Here is a 21,058-nt window from a genome sequence, read left to right as displayed (position 1 = left end):
ATTCTGACTCTGGCAGCTAAGGGACAAAATAAACATCTTCTTCTGGTCAGTGAGCTGAAAGAAATGCCCAGTGTATTGTAGTAGTTTTACAAATGTGTGTTCACCTGCCTCTCTCCCATCAGTACTTCCTGATTAGGCATCAAGAGTTCAGCCAAGTGGGAGGCCGTGGTAAATGCAGCTCTCACGCAGGACAGCTGAAGTGGACACACACAGGACAAGGTATCATTTTCTGAAAATGGAGCTCAGCAAATAGCCAGTTAATTTAGCAGCAAATTAATATGATTTTCAAGGAGAGTCTTCCTATTGAGTAATTCATTTTCATCATCAAAAAGAATGCTTTCTTCTCCATGAATACCTCTCCTATTACTTTTCTGGGCATTCTCGAATTTTCCTCATCAGCATATCCACCTCCTTGCCCTTTGAACAATCAGGGCCCACCGCAGGACATGCCTTCAGAATTTCCAAGAGTGGGTGGCAGAGTGATACTCTTGCCTTTCATACACATAGCCAGCGCTGAGTGCCTTAGTTACTGTTATTACGGGTTTTCTGGCTAAAGTTCTCAAGGCAACTCAGGCTTTAAAAAACTCATCTCGGATGGAGCTTGAAGGAATCATGTCAAGTGAGATGAGACAAAATGACAAGGAGAAATACCTGATGACCTTACTCAGAGAAGGAACTTAAAAAATAAGGACAAAAAGGGAAAACACTAAGTGAAACTTGAACTGGGTGGGAAAGAACGGGGGGGGGTGAGTTTGGGGGTCTTGGTGGAAAAGGCCCTAAATTGGGAGTGTTGTGCAGGCACCTATCACAGGGAGATGAGAAATTGTACCCATGTGTCAACAACTGAACAGTGCTACATTAATTCCCCCCCCCAAAGAAGGGAAAATAGTAACTCAGCTTAATGCTTTCATGCCCCCCTCCCTTACCTAGCTAGTAACAGCTTCTCACAAGGCTTAGTTTTTATAACTAATCTGAACACTAAGTACTCATGGACCCATTTCACATGTTAGAAAACTGAGACTTAGAGAAACTGACTCCTCTGCAGGAAAATGGTAGAACTCAATTCTAGGCCTTTTGACTCCAAGCCATTTGCTACTTTCACTGGCATATGAACTCCATGTTCAAGCTCCAAATCAGCCTGAGGCAGTTGCTTTGGACTTAATCCACCTCACTCAGCTATATCCAAGGGTGTGCAAGGGAACAGGCGCTCATGTGTAGTAATAATAATAATAATAATGATAATAATGATAAGCCTCTGCTTTGTAGGTCTTGGTTATTTCAATCCATGGAGGTCACATCACAGAATGCCAACTGGGGGAGGATGGGAAGCGATGGTGTGGGAGCCTGCATGAGCCCTGGGTCCAATGCACCCCCAGTCCTGTGGATCTGGATCGAGACACCTCTGAAGAGAGCTGCAGCTCAGTGATGGGCTGCAGGATCTTCTGCCTTTGTTCACCACTCCTCTCTCTGCTTTTTGGGCTGTCTGACTTAGTGTTAGTCAGTTACCCCCCAGGAAGTTCAATGCCAAGTCCAGCTGTCAGCGTGAGTCTTCACTCTGTTCCCTCCCCTCCTCTCTCCTTCCAGCTTCCCCACTCCACCCTCCACCCTGAGGACACCTTTCTGTTGCTCACATAGGCTCTAAACTGGCTGACTTCTCATTGGAGGGAAAAAGAGCAGGAAGAGATAGTGGAGATGAGGTGATTTTTAAATAAGTTTTTAAAAATATTTTATTTATTTCATTGGACTGGACAGGGAGAAGTTGAGAGGAGAGCGGGAAGCAGAGGGAGAGAGACAGAGAGACACCTGCAGCTCTGCTTCACCACTTGGGAAGCGTCCCCCCTGCAGGTGGGGACCTGAGACTTGAATCTGGGCCCTTGTCCATGGTAATGTGTGCACTCAACCAGGGGTGCCACAACCTGGCCCCGGAGACTAGGTAATTTTTCATGCATATATATCATCATGGAATACACACAGGGATACCTTTTTATTATTATTGGTATTGCCTCCAGGGTTATTGCTGGGGCTCAGTGCCTGCATATGAATCCACTGCTCCTGGAGGCCATTTTTTCTTGCCCTTGTTGTTATTATTATTGTTGTTGTTGGATAAGACAAAGAGAAATCAAGAAAGGAGGGGAAGACAGATGGGGGAGAGAAAGACAGACACCTACATACCTGCTTTACTGCTTGTGAAGCGACCCTCCTGCAGGTGGGGAGCCGGGGACTCGAACCAGGTCCTCATGCCCATCCTTGTGCTTGTCACCATGTGCACGTAACCACTTCGCTACTGCCTTTTTATATTTTTTAAAGATTTACTTTTTCATGAGAAAGAAAGTAATAAAGAAGCAGATATCACTCGGGTCCATGTGATGCTGGAGACTGAATTCGGGACCCCATGCTTTAGAATCCAAGACCTTGTCCACTGTGCTACCTCCCATGCAGTCCCTTTACATATATTAAATTTAGCTCTCTTCCCAGCTTTTGCTTTTGTATGTATGTTAATACAGATATATGTGTGTACATAAAAATCTAAAATACCAATCTTGACCAAATGTCCAGTAGTTGGTTTTTTTTTTATATACTTAATTATGTTATCACAGTAGCACATTAAGCTTTCTCCTCTAAAAGTAGTAGGCAGTTAGGACCAGAGAAAGAGCTCAGCTGGTAGGGCACAGGCCTTGCCACTCATGCAGCTCAGGTTCAAACCCTGACACCACATGGGATGGCCACAGCACTGGAGGCAGTTCTGGTCTTTGCTGTTTCTCTATCTATTTATCTATCTAATTTATTTATTGGATAGAGACAACCAGAAATTAAGAGGAAACAAGGAGACAGAGAGGGAGAAAGGCAGAGAGATACCTGCAGCACTGCTTCTCCACTTGCAAAGCTTTCCCCCTACAGGTGGGGACCAGGGACTCGAGCCCCCAGTCCTCTTGCACATTGTAACATGTGCACTCAAGCAGGTACACACACACACACACACACACACACACACACACACACACACACACCTGTCTTTAAGGAGGAAAAGATGCCCTGGGAAGGAGCAATGAAATCACTTGTCAAAAAAGAAAGAATCAAACAAATAAAAAGCACTTAACACAGGGCTATGTTTCTTACTTGTCTAGCTGAGTTTGCATTACAGCTCTGAATTTTGATCAGAGGAGTGGAAGCCCAGGAAGCTAAACACACAGTGTCTTGGCTAAGGATCAGGCATCAATTTAGCCTCAGGCCTGACATTTATTTCGGAGTCCACTGAGTCACAATGCTGTTCTACCTTTGGGTACTTCTCAGTAATTAACTCGGTGTGGAGACCTTGGAAGGTTGCGGCAAGCACTTTATTTTGTGGTCAAGCAATTAAATGTGTAAAGGTCCCTACCCTCGATGTGATCACTACCTAAAGGACATTCCTATCAGGCCAAGAGTGATTTGTTGGCGGTGTGATGTAGACAGCCTTTTCACATCCCCCTCTCTAGCTGCTGAGTTCCTGGCTCCTACCCAAATGCCCCACTTGGGTTTTGTTCAGGAAAGATTTCTTCCAGCTGCTTTATTTGTTCCACGATTACATGTATGAGCTTCCAGAATGTACAAGATCACAAGTCAAATGAAAGGCTTCTGTTCCCAGTTCGCATAAAGAGATAAAATTTGGAACCAAAGAAACAACAAAGCCCAGCTAAATGAAGGGCTGAGTCTAAGTGAGACTGAATAGTGTCCCCACTCAAAGGTCAGCACACACCAAAATGCAAGAGGAAAGCAGACACTGTGGGGACAATCAGGGTACTGCCGTCCTGTATTTATGGCCGCACTTGCAAAGGGAGTCAGGCGTCCTCTTTAGCATTTCTAATTTGGGGCCAAGCAAGTGGATGGAAACAAAAACTACGCTTATATTTAAAACCGAAGGCAAAATTACACAGCCATGTTCACTGCGGCATCTCGAGAACCTAAGAGTGGAAGTACCCGAATGCCCATCGGCAGATGGCGGGTGATGTTTTAGTATGATACTTCCTCTGGAGTATTCTGACATATAATAATAATATAGTCGTTTTCTGATGGGCTTTCCTAACATGCAGCAGAACTGCTGGGGGAACACGAGGCTACCTGGACCCTTTCCCAGCTCCCTCCCCAGCGGGTTTTAAGAGCCTCTTGACAGAACTGCAAGATAGCATTCATGATCGGTATACAGTTCGCAATCTTCTTTTATTCAGTGACGAGGTGGATATAGTGCAGAAGTGAAATTAGAGAAAAGAGACAGCTCAGGGATAGGGACCTGAGGGCCTGGAAAGATTGCAGAGAGACCTCTCTGTGTGAGTGCCCCTCCTCTTAAGCACTATGCTCTCACACCTGCGGCAGCTTTCCCTTAGCCTGCTAAAATCACCAGGTGTGGTTACCTTCCCCCAAACTCCTCCCACAGTGCACATCTTTTGTGCTCAGGTCCCCATTTCCCCAGAAGGATATGTGGGCAATATCCTTGTGCCTCAATTCTCATGTCCCGTGTATGCAGATGGGGTGCAGCAAAGTGTCTGAGCTCCCACAGGATCCCTCTATGCCTCCCCGACCCCAGCAGACCATGGTTCTGAACTTTTAAATCATTAGTATAGATTTAACCCTGGCTCATGAGATTACAAGGTTTTAGGAGTAGAGTTGCATACGCATACTTGTCTGTGCAACTCACAGAACCCACCACCAAAGTTCCTCTATCATCTCATTTTGACTGGAGTGTTTTTTTTTTTTTTTCCAGAGCATTGTTCAGCTTTGACTCCGGTGGTCCTGGGGAATGAACATTTTGACTTTAACTTTTAGGACACTGTGACACAGAGTGTGGGTATCATCAAGAATTCTATGCTAAGCAAAGTAAGCCAGGTAAAACAGATATATACAATGGGGTTTTAATTATAGAGGTAACTCAAGTATTTCAGATTCATAGAAACAGTAGGTAGAAGACTGATTGCCAGGAATTGGGGGGAAGAAGTGACGGGGAGTGATTGCTTTGTGGATCTAGAGTTTCAGTTTTTAAGATGAAAAAGTTCTATAGATTAGCTATATCACAATGCGGATACCGTTAATACTTCCAAAGTGGACACTTAAAATGAATAAAAGAGTGTCTGCTCTGGGAATCCAGACAGTATTATCTAAAGGTATATCTTGGCACTCTGGATTTGGCCAGCCTTCAAGCCTGGGGCTTAATGAGGTCAGGGAAATGCAGGTCCTAGGGAACAGGTCAAAACAATAGGAATGGGAGTGGGCCAGTGACTTGTGGCAGATGGGAGAGTAACAGAAGCAGCAGATGAAAACCTAAGGCCATATGGCATGAGAGGAAGATGACCTTTAGAATACAAATGGAGAGCTTGAGCCTCTCAGAAAAAAATAATCATCAAATGTCAAAAAGGTCTAGAAATTTAAGAAGTCAAAATCTGAGGTCTCCTGAATCTCAGAAAAGATACTGGAAAGTATTTCAAAGCTGGCAGAGCCCCCAGCATCAGCTGGACTTCAAACCCACCACACACGTTCTCTGCGGTGATGAAGCCACAACGGCCTGACTCCATGACAATCAGACAACTGGCCGCTGCAAGAAAGATCAAAAAGGAGGCCACCTTCAGAAGGTGACGCATCAACAGTGAAGATGCTCTTTTCAGAAGCAATACTGACCAGCAGCGAGTTCCGAGAGTCCTAGCTGAAGAGGAAAAACATACAAAGCGTGTCTGCGAACTATCAGACCTTTCACACAGCCTCAGGTGCTGGAAGTATTTCTTGTTGAGAATTCCCACTGGATCCACTGTGCAACCTCCCAGGCTAGAGAATTCACAGTAGAGACACGTGTGGGCCTTACCCTCAATCAGCAACAGGCCCCTCCCCCAGGGGCAGCGTCTGGTCCAGCAGGAGAATAAGTTCAGCTCAGCTCGCTTCTCTGCCACGTCTCTGCAGGCTGGAGGGGACACCCCCAGTACTGGCCAGAGCTGTTCTTCCCCTGTCCTGCTTTCCCGTCTCCTCCACAGGCTTGTTCTGAGAGCACCCCCCCCCCCCCCCCAGTGAACTTTCTGCATGTGAAGCTCTGTCTCAAGAGTGTTCCTTGGGAGCCCGTCCTAAGACAAAAACAGAACTTCAGAGTTTCAGTTTCAGTTAAAATAAAAATGTGTGATCCATCCAAAAAGATCTGTGTACACATATGTCCTTAGCAGCACAATTTGTAATAGCCAAAACCTGGAAGCAACCCAGGTGTCCAATAACAGATGAGTGGCTGAGCAAGTTGTGGTCTAGCTACACAATGGAATACTACTCAGCTATAAAAATGGTGACTTCACCATTTTCAGCCGATCTTGGATGGACCTTGAAAAATTTATGTTAAGTGAAATAAGTCAGAAAGAGAAGGATGAATATGGGATGATCTCACTCTCAGGAAGAAGCTGAAAAACAAGATCAGAAGAGAAAAGGCAAGCAGAACCTGAAATGGAATTGGCGTGTCGCACCAAAGTTAAAGACTCTGGGGTGGGTGGGGGGAGAGAATACAGCTCCTTCAGAGGACCTACTGGGGATTGTATCGTTATATGGAAAACCGAGAAATGTTATGCATGTACAAACTATTGTATTTACTGTCGAATGTAAAACATTACCCAATAAAGAAATTTAAAAAAACATAAAATAAAATGAAATACAAATGTGTGATGGGGGAAAGAGTTCAGTTGGCAGAGTGCATGACTTGCATGCCCCAGAACCCTGATTGGATCCCTGGCACCACAGGTGATGTTCTGACTTCTCTTTCTCTCTCAGATGATGCTCTCTCTCTTTTTCTCTTTCTCTCTCTATCCCTCTCTCATAAAATTTTAAAGCATTTTTTAATTTAAAGCATTTTTAAGAAGACAAAAAAGCACATTGATTTCCTGACATTTTGATGTGTGCAAACTTAATCTTTGGACCAGCTCATCTGTGGACCAGCATACCTGGGCCTCTTTCTTGCATCAACTAAACCCCAAAATGCATCACCTGTCATTTCTTATTTTGTTTTCCTGGAAGCATTAAAAATGATAGATCAGTGAAAACTGACCTAGATGTGGAGTTCTCTCAATTTTTCACTCCCAGTCTTTAACAGTTATCGCTCACTCACAGCTAAAAGGACAGATGTTTTTCATTAAAAAAAAAAAAAGCAATAAAATACATGTGACTAGTGGAAGAGTAACTGAAGAAGATGTAGATGAAATCCCAGAAGTCACAGAATGTGAGCTCAGACCTACAGGGATGCAGAGGTTACACGGGCTCCTCTGCTGAATATGGGTCCCAGATCAAACTGATGGAGTTTACAGTTAACAATATTTATATACTTTTACCATGTTTGAGAGCTACTTTCCTCCCTGATCCAGATTTCTAGTCCTTTTTCCAACTCTGACACAACTTCCCCAGACAATAACCTGCATATTAGCTGTCAGACTAGTAAAGGCATGGGCCCCTTGGAATAGACCTAAAATAGACCTACTAGTTTTTTCCAAAACGGAGACCCCAAATCTGCATCTGCAATATTCTTGCCTTTAGGTTCATGATTAGTCAACAATTTGCTCTGCTTTATATCTTAACTCTATTTCAGCCACCAGGTTCCAGATGATAGATACCATGATGCCAATGTGGTTTCCCTGGGCAACCCCACCAATATGTCCTGGAGCCCCAGTTCCCCAGAGCCCTGCCCACTAGGGACAAAAAGAGACAGGCTGGGAGTATGGATCCACCTGCTAATGCCCATGTTCAGCGGGGAAACAATTACAGAAGCCAGACCTTCCACCTTCTGCACCCCATAATGATCCTGGGTCCATACTCCCAAGGGATAAAGAATAGGAAAGCTTTGTGGTCTGGGAGGTAGTGCAGTAGTTAAAACCTTCGACTCTCGAGCATGAGGTCCTGAGTTCAATCCCCAGCAGCACACATACCAGAGTGAGGTCTGGTTCTTTCTCTCTCTCCTCCTAGCTTCTTCATGAATAAATAAATAAAAATCTTAAAAAAAAAAAAAAAAAAGGATAGGAAAGCTTTCCAGGGAGGGGTGGGATATGGAGTTGTGGTGGTGGGAACTGTGTGGGATTGTACCCCTCTTATCCTGTGGTCCTGTCAATATTTCTATTTTATAAATAAATAAAAAAAAATTTTAAATCCTAAAGGTCAGAGGGTATGAGAGGAAGATGACCTCTAGCATACAGATGAAGAGATGGACCAAAGAAAAACTGTCAGATACCTAAAAGGTCTAGTGATTTAAGAAGCCAGCATCTCCATCATTTTGATGATGGCTGGAAAAGGCTTCAGGTGCACTGAGCCGATTTATATTGCTTGCAGCCAACACTACCGTCCATTTGTCTTGGGAACGCTCTTCCCTGTGTACAACTGAAACTCCACACCACTAAGCAATGACTCACCAGCCTCCTTCCCTACACCCTCTAGCAACCACTGTCTGTATAAAAAAATAACTGCCCCAGCTACTTCAGATTTCTTTTTCAATTGCAACTAGCCTCTATCCAGTCTTTCCAAAGCCTTTAAAACTTAATTTTCCAGGGGACAGGCGGTGGTGCACCTGATTAAGTGCTATTACAATGTGCAAGGATGCATGTTCAAGCCCCTGGTCCCCACCTGCAGGGGGAAAGCTTCACAAGGGGTGAAGCAGGGCTGCAGGTGTCTCTCTCTCTGTCTCTCTCCAATAGTAAATAAATAAAGACATTTTTTTAAAGAAAATTAACTTTCCAAGCTTGAGCTATTACAAATTGTGCTATTGAGACTAGGGAGACAGCATGATGGTTCTTCAAAAGACTTCTATGCCTAAGGCTCTAAGGTCCCAGTTTCATTCCCCAACACCACCATAAGTCAGAAGCAGTGCTCTGGTCTTTTTCTCTGTGTATTTCTCTCTGTAGCTCTCTCATTAAAAATAAAATAAGGCATTTCTTAAAACACACCAAATTGTGCTGCTAGAACACAGGTATACACAGGTCTTTTTGGATGGGTGTGCTTGTTTTCCTTAGCATATATCCCCAGGAGAGGAATTACCAATCATAGGGTAGGTCCATTTCTAGCCTTCTGAGAGTTCTCCAGACTGTTCACCACAGGGGCTGGATAAATTTATATCCTCACCAGCAATGCAGAAAGTTCCCTCTACTCCTGAAACCTTTCCAACATTTGTTGTTACTGTCCTTTCTGATGTATGTCATCCTTATGGAGTAAAGTGGTATCCCAGTGTCTTTATTTGCACTTCCCTGATAATCAGCAACTTTGAGCAACCTACATGTGTGTCTAACAGCAGATGAGTGGCTGAGTAAGTTGTGGTCTACATACGCAGTGGAATACTACTCAGCTATTAAAAATGGTGATTTCACCTTTTTTACCCCATCTTGGATGAAGCTTGAAGAAAACTTGTTAAGTGAGATAAGTGAGTACCCATTCATTGGGGAAACTGACGATCCTTCCTAGCCGACTGAATCCACATGGATCCCAGTCACTTTCAAAGCCAGCAACAAGCAGCTCCTGACAGCTTTCAACCTGACGCTGTTGACTGGCTACGGAAGAAGGGCAAACGCTAGAAGAAGAAGTCAGAAACAAAAGGATGAATATGGGATGATCTCACTCATAGACAGAAGTTGAAAAACAACGTCAAAATGGAAATACTAAGCAGAACTTGGACTGGAGTTGGTGTATTGCATCAAAGTAAAAGACTCTGGGGAGGGGGCACAGAGAGGGCTCAGGTCCTGGAACATGATGGCAGAGGAGGACCTAGTGGGAGTTATATTGTTATGTTTAAAACTGGGAAATGTACCAGAAGGACAGAAATCACTAAGGTTAGGGCAGAAATAAATAACATTGAGATTAAGAAAACCATACAAAAGATCAATGAAAGTAAATGATGGTTCTTCGAAAGAGTGAACAAAATCAACAAACCTTTAGCCAGACTCACAAAACAAAAAAGGGAGAAGACCCAAATAAATCGGATACTAAATGAAAGAGGAGATATCACAACAGACACCATAGAAATTCAACATATATCATGCGAGGCTTCTATGAACAACTATATGCCATCAAGCTAGAGAACCTGGAAGAAATGGACAATTTCCTAGATACCTACCAACTTCCAAAACTAAGTAAAGAGGAACTGGATAAAATTAACAGGCCCATCATAGCTAATGAAATTGAAACAGTTATCAAAAATCTTCCCAAAAATAAAAGTCCTGGACCAGACAGTTTTACAAATGAATTCTACAAAACCTTCAAAGAATAACTAATACCTCTACTTTTAAAAGTCTTCCAGAAGATTGAAGACACTGGAATACTCCCTGCCAGCTTCTATGAAGCCAACATCACTCTGATACCAAAAGCAGACATGGACACAACCAAAAAAGAAAACTACAGACCAATATCTCTGATGAACATAGATGCTAAAATACTGAACAAAATTCTAGCCAACCGGATACAGCAGTATATCAAAAAGATTGTTCATCATGACCAAGTGGGGTTTATCCCAGACATGTAAGGTTGGTTTAATATACATAAATCAATCAGTGTGATCCACCACATCAACAAAAGCAAGACCAAAAACCACATGGTCATCTCAATAGATGCAGAGAAAGCCTTTGACAAAATACAACATCCCTTTATGATCAAGACACTACAAAAAATGGGAATAGATGGAAAATTCCTGAAGATAGTGGAGTCTATATATAGCAAACCTACAGCCAACATCATACTCAATGGTGAAAAACTGGAAGCATTTCCCCTCAGATCAGGTATTAGACAGGGCTGCCCACTATCACCATTACTATTCAACACAGTGTTGGAAGTTCTTGCCATAGCAATCAGGCAGGAGCAAGGAATTAAAGGGATACAGATTAGAAGAGAAGTCAAACTCTCCCTGTTTGCAGATGACATGATAGTATACACAGAAAAACCTAAGGAATCCAGCAAGAAGCTTTTGGAAATCATCAGGCAATATAGTAAGGTGTCAGGCTACAAAATTAACATTCAAAAGTCAGTGGCATTCCTCTATGCAAACACTAAATTAGAAGAAATTGAAATCCAGAAATCAATTCCTTTCACTATAGCAACAAAAACAATAAAATATCTAGGAATAAACCTAACCAAAGAAGTGAAAGACTTGTATACTGAAAATTATGAGTCACTACTCAAGGAAATTGAAAAAGACACAAAGAAGTAGAAAGATATTCCATGTTCATGGGTTAAAAGAATTAACATCATCAAAATGAATATACTACCCAGAGCCATCTACAAATTTAATGCTGTCCCCATCAAGATCCCAACCACATTTTTTAGGAGAATAGAAAAAATGCTACAAATGTTTATCTGGAACCAGAAAAGACCTAGAATTGCCAAAACAATCTTGAGAAAAAAGAATAGAACTGGAGGCATCACACTCCCAGATCTCAAACTGTATTATAGGGCCATTGTCATCAAAACTGCTTGGTCCTGGAACATGAATAGACACACTGACCAGTGGAATAGAATTGAGAGCCCAGAAATGAGGCCCCACACCTATGGACATCTAATCTTTGACAAAGGGGCCCAGACTATTACATGGGGAAAGCAGAGTCTCTTCAACAAGTGGTGTTGGAAACAATGGGTTGAAACATGCAGAAGAATGAAACTGAATCACTGTATTTCATCGAATACAAAAGTAAATTCCAAGTGGATCAAGGACTTGAATGTTAGACCAGAAACTATCAGATACTTAGAGGAAAATATTGGCAGAACTCTTTTCTGCATACATTTTAAAGACATCTTCAATGAAACAAATCCAATTACAAAGAATACTAAGCAAGTATAAACCTATGGGACTACATCAAATTAAAAAGCTTCTTCACAGCAAAAGAAACCACTACCCAAACCAAGAGACCCCTCACATAATGAGAGAAGATCTTTACATGCCATACATCAGACAAGAGTTTAATAACCAACATATGTAAAGAGCTTGCCAAACTCAACAACAAGACAATAAATAACCCCATCCAAAAATGGGGGGAGGACATGGACATAATATTCACCACAGAATAGCTCCAAAAGCCCAAGAAACACATGAAAAAATGATCCAAGTCTCTGATTGTCAGAGAAATGCAAATAAAGACAACAGTGAGATACCATTTCACTCCTGTGAGAATGTCATACATCATAATAGCAGCAAATGCTGGAGAGGGTGTGGGGTCAAACGAACCCTCCTGCACTGCTGGTGGGAATATGATTGGTCTAACCTCTGTGGAGAACAGTCTGGAGAACTCTCAGAAGGCTAGAAATGGACCTACCCTATGATTTTGCAATTCCTCTCCTGTGGGATATATCCTAAAGAATCCAACACATCCATCCAAAAAGATCTGTGTACACATATGTTCTTAGCAGCACAATTTGTAATAGACAAAACCTGGCAGCAACCCAGGTGTCCAACAACAGATGAATGGCTGAACAAGTTGTGGTATATATACACAATGGAATACTACTTAGCTGTAAAAAATGGTGACTTCACCGTTTCCAGTCGATCTTGGATGGACCTTGAAAATTTTATGTTAAGTGAAATAAGTCAGAAACAGAAGGATGAATATGGGGTGATCTCACTCTCAGGCAGAAGTTGAAAAACAAGATCAGGAAAAAAAAAAAAAACCACAAGTAGAACCTGAAATGGAATTGGCATATCACACCAAAGTAAAAGACTCTGGGGTGGGGGTGGCTGGGTGGGGAGAATGCAGGTCCAAGAAGGATGACAAAGGACATAGTGGGGGTTGTATTGTTATATGGGAAACTGGGGAATGTTATGCATGTACAAACTATTGTATTTACTGTTGAATGTAAAACATTAATTCCCCAATAAAGAAATTTTTAAAAAAACTGGGAAATGTTATGCATGTATAAACTATTGTATTTACTGTTGAATGTAAAACATTAATTCCCCAATAAAGAAATTTTAAAAAAAACTGGGAAATGTTATGCATGTACAAACTATTGTATTTACTGTTGAATGTAAAACATTAATTCCCCAATAAAGAAATTTTTTAAAAAACTGGGAAATGTTATTCATGTACAAACTATTGTGTTTACCATTGACTGTAAAACATTAGTCCCTCAATAAAAATAAATAAATTTTAAAAAGTTGTAGTCTTCATACACAATGGAATACTACCCAGCTACTGAGAATGATGAAGTCACTTTCACTTCATCTTGGATGGAGCTTGTAGGAATCATGTTATGTGACGTAAGTCAGAAAGAGAAGGATGAATATGGGATGATCTCACTCATAGGCAGAACTTAAGAAGGAGGAACAGAAAAGGGGAAATACAAAAGTAAAAAAGTTAGATTGAGTTTAGTGTATTGCACCAAAGCAAAGGACTGTGAGGAAGGAGGACAGGGAGGGATTGGGGTGGGGGTGGGGGGCTTTAGGGTCCTGGTGCATGATGGGGAAAAAGGGCCAACATTGTGGATGAAGATGAGACCGTGTGTACCCATGTAGCCACGACTGTACCGTAACTAACTCCGCAAGAAGCTGAAGAAGGAAAAGCAGAAACCTTAATTTTCAAAGAAAAAGCAGCTGCCTTTTTGTACTTAAATCCCATCTGTTTGCCTAATATTTAATTAAATTACATAATTACAATAACAAGTTCAACAGCCATAAATAGGCTTGAAAACAAACACAAACAACGTACAGGTTGGAAACAGAGGCAATTCAGTGACTTGGAACAGGCCTCCACTGATGGAAATTTCTTTGAAGCCCCAGGTTCCACTGCATAAGAACAGGCACTGCTAACATTTACTGAGTACTTACTATGAGGCAGTCTTGGTGGTGAGCATAAAATCTGCATGTTGCCACCCAACTTCCATAGTCCATAAGGCAGAGTCCTGCCTTCACTTCACTAGGGGAATAGGAGGTGCAGAGAGGCCTTCATGAGCTCAAAGTCACACCACTGAAAAGAGAATGAGATTCCCCAGCCTTTGGTATGAATCCTGCCCTCCCCCATCCCACCCCCCACTCACTGGCTTTTTAAATGGATAGTAAGTAAAAGGTGTGGCAAGGCTGCAAGTACAATAGTAATACTCTGCTTTCTGCTGGCATCATACAAAACGACAAAATCTGTCACATCCAGTTTGTCTGAGAGACTATAATTTAACCGACAAGGGATACACTTGAATCTTCACAAGAAACCATGTAGGTAGTATAGGCTGCAATTGTTATTTGTTTACAGAGCAATGATTTCAGTTAATTAAAGGCAGAAGAGTTAGGCAGTCATTTGTAAGGAAAGAACCGAAACCAGACATTTTAATTATGTGATCAGATTAGCACCAAAAAAAGAGGATAAGCTCAAAAGTTTAAGGACTACAATAAAAGCTGTGTTGTGTCTCAAGATAACTCTGAATATATATATATATATATATATATATATATATATATATATATATATAAAGCCAGTACATCTAAAATAATTTATACAGTCTGATTGCAAGTGACTAATCAAATAGGTCTCACTGCAACCATCTGTACTGACACCCACAGAAAAAAAACAAGCTTCAGCTTTATTGCAAGTATTTCCCCAAGAAAATAAGGCAGGGATTTGTGGCTGTCTGTTAAAGAGAAAAATGAAAGACATTTCAAAACAGACACAGGCAACACTGAAAACAAACCAAGAAAAGGAAGTATTTAGGGCTGCTAAGCCATAATGAGGTGAAAGCAAGCTTCGCAGAACAGCCTGCAGGGAGACTGGCAGAGAGAAGGGTCCTCGTTCTCCAAAGCAATGTGCTAGTCTGTTCTTCTCCACCAGCAAGGAGGAGGCCACTTGTTGCTCCCCAAATCACCCAGGACATGGAGACAGAAGGGAGGTGGCAGAGGTCCCCAACAGCACAGCACAGCTGCAGGGGCTGCCTGCACCTGCCCTTTTCTGCAGCATCGACGCATGAAGCAGCATCAGCAGACACAACATCTAAGACCCAGACTCTCACCCGCATATGCTGTGACTCCTTCTCTTTCCCGGGACCATCTGGCCTCCATGCTCAGCTCTAGACAGAAGTCCCCCACCCCTCAGTTGCTCCACAGACACCTTCCACACACAACCCTCTCAGAGGCCACCACCAGCCCCAAACCTGCTCCTACTTCTCCTGTGTCCCCCGTCAAACCAAATGGAGCCGTCGTTGACTGAGACTCAGTGGCCAGAAGTATTGGCACCCCCTTCAACTCCACCCCCCTTCCACTGCATATACTGTCACCAGGGCCCAGTGAACTGAGTCATAAAACACTTAGGTGCCTGCTCTGAGTTTGTGCCTAGACTCTTGCCAGAAATTTTAAATCACTGGTCAACATGTTAAGTGTGGGATTCCCTCCAGATTTTTGTCCCCTCCCATCTTTCAGAGTTTTCTTACTCTCAGCTAGTACAATAGATGCTCTTTTAAAACCCAGAGCCCCACCCTACTAGGGAAAGAGAGAAGCAGGCTGCGAGTATGGATCAACCTGTCAACGCCCATGTTCAGCGGGGAAGCAATTACAGAAGCCAGAGCTTCCACCTTCTGCATCCCACAATGACCCTGGGTCCATAGTCCCAGAGGGTTAAAGAATAGGAAAGCTATCAGGGGAGGGGATGGGATACGGAGATCTGGTGGTGGGAATTGTGTGGAGTTGTACCCCTCTTATCCTACGGTTTTCTCCTTACTAGTGATGAGCTGAGTCAGGGCATCTATACACAATCTTGTTGACTTGATATCTAAATGTTGTTTAGTTCCTGCATCAAGAAGAGAGGGGACTTTTCCTCAGCATTCTGAGGAATTTTTAGCATCCAGCTTAGAGAAGGAAAAACATGAAACAAGACCAAAAATTCACTGATAGCCTGAACACACAAGTCCCATTTATTTTCAAGACCCTTTTATCTGATCAACCGTCTCCTTCCAGCAGTTTTTATTAAACTACAGTGATTCACTTTGAGTAAACACAGAGACACCTAAGAGAGTTCGCCCTGGCTGAGATCTGCAAGGATGCTACTCGGGTATCCCAACATAGCCCCCGTCGTTTCTTCCTTAAACACAAAACATGCATCTGGCTATAAACTCCAAACCCTGTTGCTTCCTAATGCTGGTGGAGAGGAGTGTCGGCATGGGGGGAATCTTGCAGTCAAGCTCCATATTACTTTTCCCAGAGAGAAAAAGGAAATAATGGGTTTTATGTATAAAGAAGGCTGGTTTGACTCAACAAAATACAGTAAAGATCAATGAAGCTCCAGGACTCAGTCACAAAGCCATCCCTGAACTACTACTACTCCCAGTCCAGTGAGCAGGCAGATGTCGACAAAGCACCGCAATCATGAGGGGTCTTGGGTTCAAGGCCTGTCAAAACATCAGAGTAACACAGATTGCACCAGAGTGTGGGGACCCCATGGGTAGATGGATGGTGGAGCGGTACTATGGTGGGCACTTGTCTCTCTTTCACTGTCTCCCACTCTCCCTCTCTCTCACCAAGCTAAAAAATAATGGGCCCAAGAGGCTGTTCAGTGCCAGAGTACATGTGCAATGCCCAAGTTCCTTCACCAGAGTTACATAGAGAGACAAACGAAAAAATAACATTTAAAGCGAGACGATTTTTAACCCCTCAGTTTGAGATTAGAAAAGTTACTGACCTGGTTCTTCTCTTGTCTTTCTGAAAGTTCACATATGAAATAAACATAATGGTCAGTGTTTCCCTTTTTGGAGACACTGAGCTTAGACCGCACGGCACCCCTCTGAAGGCTTGTTATTTCTGACACCTGCTCTTCCAATCATCCCTGTGCACTGTGTTTATGGAGCTCACTAATTCATCTGAAAACCAGGTGAGTTTCCTCTACTTCCTCCCACCTCCAGTAAAGAGGCTCGTGAGAGAGGGTACACTCTGAAGCCTATTCTACACAGGAAAAATAACATTTGTAGACAGAAGCGCAGAGAAAAAGTGCCATCTTTTGATTCTAAGGCTTCATGATTTCTATCACCATAGCTCATTATCTTATACAAGAGAAGAGAAAGCAAATAGGCACTGGAAATAATGGCATGGAAACCTGAAGTCCTGACACCCAGCTTCTGTTCACGGAAGAAAAATGACATAATTAACTTGGACCATGGGTGCTTTCTGATCCTACACAAAGTATTGAAGGAAGCAAGTGGTGATTTTTGTAAAGCATATTTTATTTATTTAAATGAGAGAGGTACACAGAGCACTTATCAGCTCTGGCTTCTGATAGTGAGGGAGACTGAACCTGGGATTGCAGAGCCTCAGGCATGAAAGTCTTTTGAATAACAATTATGCTGTCTCCTAGCCCACAAATGGTGATTTTTAGAATATGTCACCAAGGGCCAGGGATCTACCTGAGCTTTAGAGGACAGGACTTGTAAGCTTGGGGTCCCAGGTTCAATCCCTGGCTCCATCACATACCAGAGATGAGCAGTGCCTGGCCTATCTCTCTCTCAAAAATAAATGAAAAAAATAATAAAACGTGTCCAAATTCTTTGATGTGTCTGCCTCCAAGAGTGGAGTGTAACAGCTTTCCATTAAGTGTGGGCACTAGGGCTTCCCCATTTGTCGCTATCGCCTGGCTGGCTTCACGGGCGGGTAACAAATGACCAGAAACACAATGGCTGAGCTGAGAACACAGTTTAATCTTCATTCACGAGCGGGCAATGTGTTCCTCCATCTTTCTCCTCGTGGCTGCTGCGGCAGGAACTCAGGAAGTACGCAGGGTAGGGGGTGGGGAGAAGGGAGAAGGGAGAAGCGCAAAAACTAGCAAGGGCTAAACCAAATCTCCCGGCAGGGGAGAGTGAGACCAAACCAATGTAACAGAAAAGACCATGTAAATAGACCACAATGTCAAGCAATGTAACAGAAGCAGAACTAGATCCCAGAAGCAGAACTAGAAGCATACCAACACCCATTGTGCTTCTCTTCCAGGTCACTTGCTTTGGGGGAAAGTCAGAAGCCACTTTGTGAAAATAATCAGGCAGCCTGATAATGAGCAGCTGGGATTCAAAGATGAAAGTCTGTGTGAAATATGGTGAGGAATGGAGGCCGCCTGCAAACAACAGGCTCACATGCGACAGTGAACCTTCCAGCTCTACTCAGCCTTCAGATGGCCATGGCCCTGGCTACCATCTTGAATGTGGTGGATGTCAAGCATGGACATGAGCCAGACCCACCCGCTCAGCCACTCCCAGACTCCCAGTCCACAGGTGAAGTGGACCTGCGCATTGCAAGAATCTTCTAAGCAACAGAGCAATTTGTTGTTCAGAAATAACAACAGATAAAGGAGACAGTGATGCAGCTCGTATTTTCAGGGTAGCAGCACGATCTGTTAAAAATAATTCCCTTCAGAACTTTGGTGGGGGGGTAGTGTGGAATTATACCCCTATCACCTTGTAAATAACTATTAAATCACTAATCAAATGTAAAAAAACATTTCCCTTCATTTCTTTTCTCTGGGGAAGAGAGAGAAAGGACATACACCACTGTGGGCTGTGAGACCACAGAGACCACAGAGCTAGAGCTGTTCAATTCCATGACTCTGATTTCATTTCTCCTAGACAAAGAAAGAAACTACAATTGAAATAGTAGAATTATTAGTTTGAAAAGAGTGATGAGTCCTGGGGCCCTAGTCAGGGAGTCCTGGGATTTCCAACCAGGCATTATGGGCCTAGACCTCTGACAGATCCCCCTCTCCACTGTCATCTGCATAAGGAACAATAAAATGGACCCCTTTGTGGGCCCCTACAGGACCCTGCCTTCAATGTGGATCAACAATAGTACAGACAGCCCCATTCTTTAAAGGGAGGTTGGGCAACATACTCTACCACTCAAGGAAGATGGGTCCTGAAATTAGTGCAGCCTAGAATGTTCCTAACCGTGACCACAGAATGCTAGCTCCCACCTACAGGGATGCAGAGGTTACACAGGATCTTGCACCAATTCTGGGTCCCAGATCAAACCAATAGGATTTACAGTTAACAATATTTATATAATTTTACCATATTTGAGATGTATTATCTTCCCTGATCCAGATTTCTAGTCCTTTTTCCAACTCTGACACCATCTCCCCAGACAATACCTTGGGTCCACCTGCATGTTAGCTGTCAGGCTCAGGTAAAAACTAGTAAAGTCATAGGCCCCTTGGAATACACCTAAAATAGACCTACTACCTTTTTCCAAAATGGAGACCTCCAAATCTTCATCTGCAATATTCTTGCCTTTAGCTTCATGATTAGTCAACAATTTGCTCTGCTTCATATGTTAATTCTTTTTCAGCCACCACGTTCCAGATGATACCATGACGCCAACCTGACTTCACTGGGCAGACGACCCCACTAATGTGTCCTAGAGCCCCGGTTCCCCAGAGCTCTGCCCCACTAGGGGGAGAGAGAGAGAGAGAGAGAGGCTGGGAGTATGGATCCACCTGCCAATGCCCATGTTTAGTGGGGAAGCAATTACAAAAGCCAGACCTTCCACCTTCTGCACCCCATAATGATCCTGGGTCCATGCTCCCAGAGGTATAAAGAATGGGTAAGCTTTCAAGGGAGGGGAGGGGATATGGAGCTCTGGTGGTGGGAATTTTGTGGAAATGTACCACTCTTATCCTATGGTCTTGTCAATATTTCCATTTTATAAATAAATGATAAGGTAATGGGATATGACTGCTTTAAAAAATCATTTAAAGGAGTCCAGGCAGTAATAGCACACCAGGTTAAACGCACATAGTGCTAATCACTAGGACTGGTGCAAGGATCCCAGTTCGAGCCCCCAGCTCCCAACCTGCTGCAGGGTCGCTTCACAGGCGGTGAAGCAGGTCTGCAGGTGTCTGTCTTTCCTCCTCTCTGTCTTCCCCTCCTCTCTCGATTTCTCTCGGTCCTATCCAATAACAACAGCTATAACAACAATACTAATAACAACTACAACAAGGGCAACAAAATGGGGAAAATAATCTCCAGGAGCAGTGGATTTATAGTGCAGGCACCGAGCCCCAGCAATAACCCTGGAGGCCAAAAAAAAAAAAAAAAACAACAACTCACAATTGCATCTTACTCTTAATCTAGTGCCTCTCGGTCACCAAGGTGAAGGTGAATATATCACATAACCTGTTATCTGTAGCATCATATATTTACTGAGAGTCTAGAGAGATATCTCGGTCCATTAGAGCATAAGATTTGCATGTGTGAGGGTCTAGGTTCAAATGTCAGCACCACCACAAGAGAGAGTTGGTTAGTGATTTGTTCTCTCTCACTTCTTTTCTGTTAAATAAACAGCTTTTAAGAGAATGCTGAGTAATTGATCTGCTTGGAGGTGCTAGGCAAGACAAGGATAGAAGAATAAGAAAGCTAGCATTTCAGGGGAGTGGAGGTGATGTTGTCATTGGCAGACTGTGAGGTGTCTTGAGGGAACATCGATGGGAGAGAACACAGTGGCCTGACTGCATCTCTAAATGTGAAGTCACACCACATAGTGGGCTGATGCCTAAGCTGAAGCACGAGCTAGTATATTCAGTGATCCTGAGGTGATTATGATGGTGGTGGTGGTGGTGGTGGTGGTGTTCATTTGAAAGAGAGCTGAAGCCAGGCAGAGGCACACCTGGTTGAGCAAACACATTACCAAGCACAAGGATCTGATTCAAGCCCCAGGTCCCCATCTGCAGGAGGGAAGTTTCACAGGTGATGCAGCAATGCTATCGGTGTTTCTCCCTCCTCTCTCAATTTCTCTTTGCTCTGTAACATTATAAATAAAAATTAAAATTAGAAATAAATGCATAATTTAAAAAGAGAGAGACCTAATTGATCCTAAGATATTATCCTCTCACTTCATAGGTGAAGAATTCTCAAGGTCAACATCTTGAAGACCACACAACAATAACAATATCAGTAAGTGGACTAGAGCTCAGGTCCTGTGGTTCTGGCTCTCATCTTTTGTTTTTAGTTTTTTTCACTTGAATAGTGCTTCTTCTGAGTAAAGTGTGTCTTTAAGAATGAGAACAATGCTGAAGTGTATTTCTGAATTCTAAAGAGTGTGTGTTATTACTCTAAGCACACTATCCTGGGAGCTATCAATCTAGGGCATTTTTTGAACAGATAC

General features: G+C 43.0%; 1 protein-coding gene across 4 annotated transcripts in view; it reads right to left on the bottom strand.

Moving 5' to 3' along the window:
- EFCAB11 (EF-hand calcium binding domain 11) overlaps positions 1 to 21,058 on the bottom strand; it is a 151,919-nt gene that overhangs the window by 45,151 nt on the left and 85,710 nt on the right. For 2 of the 4 annotated variants that reach the window (XR_009547246.1, XR_009547247.1), the window contains one exon: positions 5,825 to 6,077. The exons of the other annotated variants lie outside the window; for them this stretch is intronic. The gene's annotated coding sequence lies outside the window, so the exon portion shown is untranslated. The remainder of the gene's footprint in view (positions 1 to 5,824; positions 6,078 to 21,058) is intronic. 4 annotated transcript variants of the gene reach the window in all.

This window comes from Erinaceus europaeus, chromosome 22 (assembly GCF_950295315.1).
Source record: "Erinaceus europaeus chromosome 22, mEriEur2.1, whole genome shotgun sequence".
NCBI lineage: Eukaryota > Metazoa > Chordata > Mammalia > Eulipotyphla > Erinaceidae > Erinaceus > Erinaceus europaeus.
This window is presented reverse-complemented; position numbering and strand designations above follow the sequence as displayed.